At 35.4% G+C, this 8,531-nt stretch overlaps 1 pseudogene; it reads right to left on the bottom strand.

The window, feature by feature from the left end:
• Positions 1 to 873: 873 nt before the first annotated feature.
• On the bottom strand, positions 874 to 3,622 carry LOC107807351 (exopolygalacturonase-like; annotated as a pseudogene).
• Between the last annotated feature and the right edge of the window lie 4,909 nt (positions 3,623 to 8,531).

The following is an 8,531-nucleotide window of genomic DNA, read 5'->3' as shown; positions in this document are numbered from 1 at the left end:
AAAAAAGTTGGGTGTTGGTGATAAAGTGGATCCACGGGTGTTGGAGACAAGTGCTTCAGAGAAATTAGGTGTTGGTGACATAGTGCATCAATGGGAGTTGTAGACAGGTGCTTCAACAAATCGAGTGTCGGTGACAAAGGCCATCAACGGTAGTTGAAGACATGTGCTTCAACAAAATTGTGTTTTGAAGACAAAGTGCATCAACAGGAGTTGAAGACATGTGTTTCAACAAAATTAGGTATTGATGACAAAGTGAATCAACGGGAGTTGAAGACAAGCGCTTCAACAAAACTGGTTGTTGGTGACAGAGTGCACTAAGGGGAGTTGAAGATAAGTGCTTCAACAAAATTGAGTGTTGGTGACAAAGTGCATCAATAGATGTTGAAGACAGGTACTTCAACAAAATTGGTTGTTGGTGGCAAAGTACATCAATAAGGGTTGCAGACACATGTTCAATATAACTAGAAGATTGGAGAGAAGTGCTCCAATGCAATAAAAGTCATATACAACTTTGAATTACGAGAGAATGTTGGAAAACTAATTCAGAGTTGTAGTAGGAAACCAATTTTTTTTTAGGATTTGATATTTGCTAGTTTATTTCATTCATGTCTAAATATGATTGTAGTCAAAACTAATATAAGAATATGCTTTCCTGTTTCTAGTTGAAATAGGTTTCATACTATTATAAATAGGGGTATTAGTAGCTTATTTTATGTGTGGACAATTGTGAGAAGAATAGTAGAGAGCTTTCGAAGATTTAATACAATAATTTTCCTTCATTGAACTTTTTATTCATTTTCTCAGACTAAAAAAATAATCGAGCATTTGCTTTGTGAATATGCTATATATTTTAAAATTCTAATATCCCTAACTTCATGAATCAAGAGACGATTTTAAACAACTTGGAGGCAACTCCATGCCGGTGGCAGTCCCGTGGGCATTATCACACGACGAGACAGCGGGTCCACCAGCTCCATTGTATACCAAATTGATTTCACTAAGGTTGATTCCCTGGCAAGGAAATGAAGCACTGCAATTCAAAGTAACAGCTGCCATTGAACTTGAAGTTCCTCTTATGTTATTGAATGTCACGTCTTTGATTTGCACTGAGCTCGCCTACGAAACAAAGGAGAGTGTTGCCATCGTGTGATATAAATAATATACAACTGAACATTTTCGTTTTTGATATGACGTAAGATATTATGTAGAAAAATATTTTTCATGAGATAGTCTTTTTTTCTTTTTGTGTGTTTGGAATACTAAAAATATGTTTTTGATCCAAGAAAACATTTTTCATCAAAAGGGAGAAAAGGATTTCCGTCACTTGTGGGCGGAAGTAATTCTTTTTATAACTATTTAAACTTTAAGTTATAATATTTGCTCTAGATACTTAGATATTATTATTAAACTTTTGTACTCAAGAATTTCATTAAAATATTTTTTGATTTGCTAATATATTATTAATTTTAATATATAAATATTTTGGATAATGCTTCGTGCTTATCAACAAAAGACATGTAAATATTATTCCGGAAAATAATTTCTGTCAAACCATTTTTAATTGAACATGACTTTCGACATACCAAACATGTTAAATTTAAAGATGGAGAAAAGGACAATGCAAGTACCTGACTGCTGCAAGGAGGCGATGAACAATAATGCTGATCAATAATGATAGGATTTCTAACATTATCCATGAAAATATCCTCAAAATTTATACTTGTGGCACTACCAGACTCCGATGGTGCCCAAGTCTTAATCCTGGCGCCATTTTGAGTAGCAATGAGAGTGCAATTTTTGACGTGTACGTCTGTGACGACTTCATTTTGTATTTTCCCTAAGCTTCCGATGCTTATTCCATGGCCAGGGCCACAAGTTATTCCTGAAATGTTGATGCTTTGGCTGCCATTGATCATAGATATAATATCGTCTCCGGTGCCAATGTTGGAATCCAAAACTTGAATGTTGGTGGAGACGCTCATGTGAATGCCGTCGGTGTTAGGGCTGTCGCCTGTGCGGTTAGGTTAACATGACTAAATGTCACGTTATTGCACATAAAGACGCCATAATGGAAACTCTTGCTATTGATTGAGTGTATGTCGTGCACCGCCGCATTTTTGATAGAATCTAATTTCAGTGTCTGGCTCAAGTTTTAAAAAATAAGGCATAGAAAGACAATATTAAGTTTTTAATAACTTTACATTATAATCACAACAAGAAGTATTCAGTAACCACGTAAATGGTGAAAGATATTTTGTATTGTCACTAATTTTTGAATAGCTATACTTCTATGATTGAGTAATATCGTAAATGCACTTTTACGGCAAAACTGAATTTAGTCAAATTAACGATATGATAAATATACAAATAAGTTTATTAAAAATAAAAATATATCAGAATAAATTAGACAAGAATGACAAATAACATAAAATTTATACAAAATTAAACTTACGATAGGAAGGGCTGGGCAGTTAGAATTCTTGGAAGTATCAAAATAAGGCCAAGCTGAAGCCCCTTGTCCATCTAAAGTTCCGCCTCCTTCAATCTCTAAGCCATTCACATATTGAAAGGAAATCCAAGTCGAATTGCAGAATAGAGAAGGATCTGTTGGAGCTTTAACAACCCCTTGGATTTGGAAGGTTATGGATCCACTGCATGGTCCAATAAAATTTGCAGCATATACCAAGTATTCCCCTGAAGGTATCAAGAATTTGGCTGTTCCACTCCATTGGCATGCATCCTTCCAAGTACTCAAGAATGCCTTCCAAAATAAACCAATAAATAAAAGACAGGGACTTAATTAGATAATTTAGACACTGAATTTTCATATATACAATGACAATTATATGTAGTCATGTTGGCTAAAAGGGTAATGTTAGACATGTAATAATGACTTTTGAATAACTATATCATCTTTTTCTTTTCTTATTTTTAGGACATGTATACCGATTTCAGGCTTTTCACTTTGCTCCCTTGATGACTCGTACCCAGTCTCACGGTTGGAAGTGGAGGGTGCTTACTATTTAAGCAACTTTTTCTTGTCTTATACCTCATGTTTCAGTATGTAACACATACATTCCATATGATTTTAGATATGAAGTAAAACTCCTCTGTAAAGTTTTGAGCAACAAAACACAATACTTAACTCTTCAAGTGGTAAATTCACCTCTTAATTAAGCTTTAATTCTATTGTTTTTTGTGTAATAAAATATAACCGCACATTCTATTGAAATAATGATCTAATCCTACTATTTGCGCACATACAAACATAAAACATTCATATGAAACATAAGCTGACATTACACATAAGGAAAAACTTGTCTATTTGGGAATTATAATATTTTTTTTATGCCAAATCTGAAAGGAAGTGTGCTAAGATATAGTTTTACTCGTGTGACGGTATGAGTTTGTCAATAATTTTCATCCGTCTAGAATTTGTGCAAGAATTAATACGATAGGCACATGTAAATTTAAAATGGCTGGTTCTCACCTTACTATTATCTGTGTTTGCATCTGCTTTAGCACCGTAGGATTGGACATTGAAGAGCTTATCTTCTGCACGACTGCACCCAAGAATAAGGCCTAATACAAAAGCTATTCCGAAGCTACAAATTGAAGCCATTTATTTATTTGGTTTCCTTTTTACTTTCTCCATCACTTGCCTTTATATACACCTTCAATTTCCCTCATGCTTTCAAATAATTATTCATTCATTAATTTATTACCATAGTAGTCTTGCATTTAGAAGAATATGATAAGAAAAATTGGTTTCTGTTACATCTAAGATATTCCTTAAGATATAGTGGATTAATAAGCAAGGAAAGTGAATAGATATTCTGAATGAATATCATGGTAAGTTTATTAAACCGCCAGCTAGACTTATGAGATACATTTAGGTTATTCCTTTACAAGAAGCTGTTCTAGTAACCGGAAAAGAACATAGTTAAAGACAAGTGAGAAGTGAAAGCTTTACTTTATTTTTAAATCAACTCAATGCCAAGATTCATCCAAAGCAAAATATCACATCAACAATATTGCTGGAGAGACTTCCGTTTTAAAAAATAAAATAAAAAGAGTTATCATCCTTTCTTAGTGAAATTACAAAATATATTTTCTTTTGTTCAAAACATGTTGCAGAACAATTTAGAAAGCGATTGATATTGATCGGTAATTTAAAAGGCATTTTTTGAGCGACCCCTGGAGCGAGGCATACCAAAACATGCACTGAGGTGTAATGGCGGGGCGTGAGTATGGTGGGACAAAAGCTTAAACATCCAAAGTAATTCGCTAAATTTTCAAACTAAAAATCTCAAATCAAGGGTTTTTCTTATTTATCCCAATTTCTTAATCTTTACTCTTTATTATTTACTATCGAGAAATCAATACACTTTAGACCTTTATCTAAAAAGTGCAAACTACAATGTAAAAAGGAGTTTTCTCTCCATGCTGGTTCCACCCTTGCATTTCCTTATTAATGCTTCATTTTCCTCAAAAATAAAAAACTTTTGTATTCTTTAATTTATTATTTCAAGTTAGTTTTTAAATTCAGGATTTCTTTCGGTGTCGCTCTAGTTTATATATTATTTTGATGACACTGGTGTAATACATCTTATATCTTTTATTATAACGACACGGTGAGTTATTTTGTGTATTTGAGCCCCGCTCCCCAACTTAATATTTTTCGTATGTGTGTTTGTGATTTTTTAACTTGCAGGGGTGGTTACCGTTTCTGTAAACAACCTCAGACTGATGTTTTGATTGTTCCAATAGGTTCGTATGGTGATTTTGAACTTAGTCTAGAATTGAATTTGGAGATCCCTACAATATTTTGGCTCTATTTTTCGAAAATTTGCAATTTGTAGGTGTGGATTATTCATACGTTTGGCAGGGTGTGGATTATTCAAGAGTAAGAATTTTGGGATTTTTGCTCATTCTCTCATATTTCGAACCCTAGACTTAGAGAGGGGTGATTTGCGAATGAGACTTTCATACAAGATTTTGGGGTAAGTAATTTCTACTAACTTTTTGTATTATTTTAATAATCTACATGCATTACTAACACAAAAAATATGAAATTTTTGTCACGCCTTGACCTCGGGGAGCGCGATTGGTACTCAACCGAAATAACCTCGCCGAGCAAGCCTGCTAGAATGCCTTCTACCCATTTTACCCATAAATAAAGAGAAGATAAACTTCATTAATTAACACCAAAAGGGTTCATTAACAACACTAATTCCAACATTATTAGTTACTTCATTTATAAAGACTCAAAATACATACACTTTCATAGTTTGATGTGGAACATGTAATATACATATGACATTGCTATCTTGACTTTCACAATACCAATACACAACCCACAACATATTTACGAAGCCTCTAATAGATGCAAAAGAGTACAAGGATAGTGTCGGCAACAAGGCCCCGCCTATACCTCAAAATATAATACACGCAGAACAAAAGATGAACAACTCCGAAATAAAGTGGAGCTCACCGAGTCAACTGTGAGGAGAGTGTACCACTATCACTGGTCAATGCTCTCCGTTGTGGAACCACCGTCATCCATTAGAGATGCAGCGCCCCCGGAAACAGGGACGTTAGTACATGTGAAATAGTACTAGTATGAAAACCAAACACCTATACAAGAACTTGGAAATACAACATGAATATGATGAATCATGGTAACAAAAAAAGGCTTAGATAGTCGTTAAGGTCATAGAAAATTGTTAAGAGCTTTCAATAACATTAATAAATGTTTAAGTCGGGGATCCTCTACAATTACCTTTACAGAAAGTGGACTTGCCGCCTCACCCCAATGTCTGTGGGTGGAGGTGCAATGACAATACTAGAAACTCTACACAAAGTGACCTTTCTGTCTCACCCCAATGTATGCGGGTGAAGGTGTATTCATAATACCACAACTCTACATAAAGCGGCCTCGCCGCCTCACCCCAATGTATGTGGGTGAAAGTGTATTCATAATACCTCAATTCTACACAAAGCGGCCCTGCCGCCTCACCCGAATGTATGTGGTTGGAGGTCTATTCATAATGCCCCACTTCGCATTCCCAAAACGATAATAGTTTTTACAAAGAGTTCCCTTTCAAATCAACCATTTGACACCTTTGGCATTAGCGAGTGTAAGTTCATAAGGTTTAATCATATAAAAATAAGTGCTTAATCACATCGATTTCATACAATATCTTCTTCCCAAAAGTGGTATAATATAATTAAGTCAAAAATATAGAATAATTAACACCCGAGGGTTCTAACACGCTATGCCAATCGGAAATTAATTTTACTAGTTGAACACCCCACACTAATAGTATTCCTTGTTCGAACTTCACATGATGGAGTTTTGTAAGAATATGGAAATTCCAATACCAGATAAAGAGTTTAGCCTTCATACCTCGCTTTGAGCTTTCCTTAATTCACTACGCAGTTCCGAAGATCCTAGCAACTTCGATCTATTTAGATACATAGCAAAATTGAACACAAATTAGGAACATATTCATGCATTCAACTTATTTGAGCGTTTTATGAAACACTAGGTGTGCAAATTTGATTACAAGGTTCTTCCACCAGATTTCCTTCACTCCAAAACTAATTCAATAGCAAGAGTTTACTCATACTAGTTCAATTACCTCCCTACCATCCCCATAGCTACATGTATGCATAAATAACAACTCTCATACCCAAGAATCATATTCCCAATTACCCCTCTTCTACCCAAACTAGAAATTGAAGACTAGGGTAAGAACCTTACCTCTTGGATAAAATCTTGTGATATTTCTTGTTGAATTTCAAAGCTTAGACATGATATTGATGAACAAAGCACTTGGGCTTACTTCTCTCTCTATAGAACACTCTCTTCTTCTCTCTAAAATGTCAGATTTTTGCCTTCAAAGCGAGCCCCAAGGGCTTTTAATCAAAATAGGGTTGGGTCAAAAATTACAAAAAATGAAGCCCTGATGTAGATCTACGGTCGCATATGTGACCGCATAATGGCCCTCTAGAACTGGGCACTTCTGCCTCACTCTGTGACCAGTCTACGGTCCACAGACTTATTTTACGGTCGCATAATGCGCCGTAGAACTTTCCTCCGGAAAGTTTTGTTCTGGGTCTGCAATAGGTTATGCGGCTGCATAATGGACCGCATAATGGTCCAAAAGTTTGCCTAAGTTTCTGCCTAAGTTTGCGGCAGTTCTGCTGTCCGCAGATCAGTTCTGCGACCGCATAATAGACCGCATAAATGCCCTGCACTACCAAAACTTTTCTTCAACTCCCCAACGCAGTGTTCAACCCAAAAAGTTCGAACCGCAGTGAGCAAACTTGCCGCAAAGAATTTCTACAATCATCAATGCATAAGTCTACCTCGGTATCACGAAACCCCGGGTTTTAGGAGAAATATTTACGGTGCCTTAGAATTTTGAGGGAAAATTATGGGGGGGGGGGGGGTCATTCAACTTAAGAGAGTGAAAATTAGGATTTGAAGGCCGATTTGGACTTGGTTTTGAAATCTAACCACATATTTAGACTCACGAGGTTTTGGGTAGTCAGAAATGTTTTAAAGCCGGGCACGTGGGCCCGAGGGTCGACTTTATTTACTTTTCGAGTAGAGTTGGGAATCATTATAAATTGTTAAATTGTAATAATTGGAGTATATTTTGATTGATTTGCACATTATTTGACTAGTTTCAGAACGTTTGGCTTTGAGTTTAGGTGTTAGAGAGGCATTGGATTCTGTTATGGAACTTCAGAGCAAGGTAAGTCACCTGTCTAACCTTGTGAAGGGGAAACTACACCTAGGTGATTTAATTGTTTCGTGCTACTAGTTGTGTGTGCTACGTACGCACGAGGTGACGAGAATCAGTACGTAGCTAACACATGTTTATATCCGGGTAGACTTAGGACTTTATCATGTAACATTTGAATTATTTGAACTCATTATGTTGGTTTAATTAATTAATTATGATAAGTGAAAATGATATATATATATATATATATATATATATATATATACATATATATATATATATATATATATATATCCTTATCACCTTGAGTTGTGGAAAAGTTATTTGAGAAACGGTAAAGGTTCTATTCACTTTGTGCTCAGGTATTGTTTTGTGAGCACGTGTCTCGTAATTCGATGGTTTCCTTCCTTTCTTGTGGAGCGGGCTGAATGCCTCGGCAGTGTAATAGATGCATCTTTGGTTCATGCTGCTCGACCCTCGACAATGTACATATTTTTCTTGATAAGGCCATACGACCTCGGAATAATCGTACGTTATATCGCTAGCAGCCCAAATATTCACGAGATTTTCCTCCCACTAATGCCTAGCATTTTTTATGATGTTCATTATCCGTTGGTTTCTGGCACTTAATATATCTGAGTTGTTGAGATAGAACACGAGATTGAGAAATTTATATCTTTAAAAGAAATTTTTGGAATATTATGCAACTTACAGTTTTACCCCATTACTGTTGTTGTGCTTCATATCTACTTATGATTTATCATATTTCTTTAT

Source organism: Nicotiana tabacum, chromosome 4 (assembly GCF_000715075.1).
Source record: "Nicotiana tabacum cultivar K326 chromosome 4, ASM71507v2, whole genome shotgun sequence".
In the NCBI taxonomy this organism is placed as follows: Eukaryota; Viridiplantae; Streptophyta; class Magnoliopsida; order Solanales; family Solanaceae; genus Nicotiana; species Nicotiana tabacum.
This window is presented reverse-complemented; position numbering and strand designations above follow the sequence as displayed.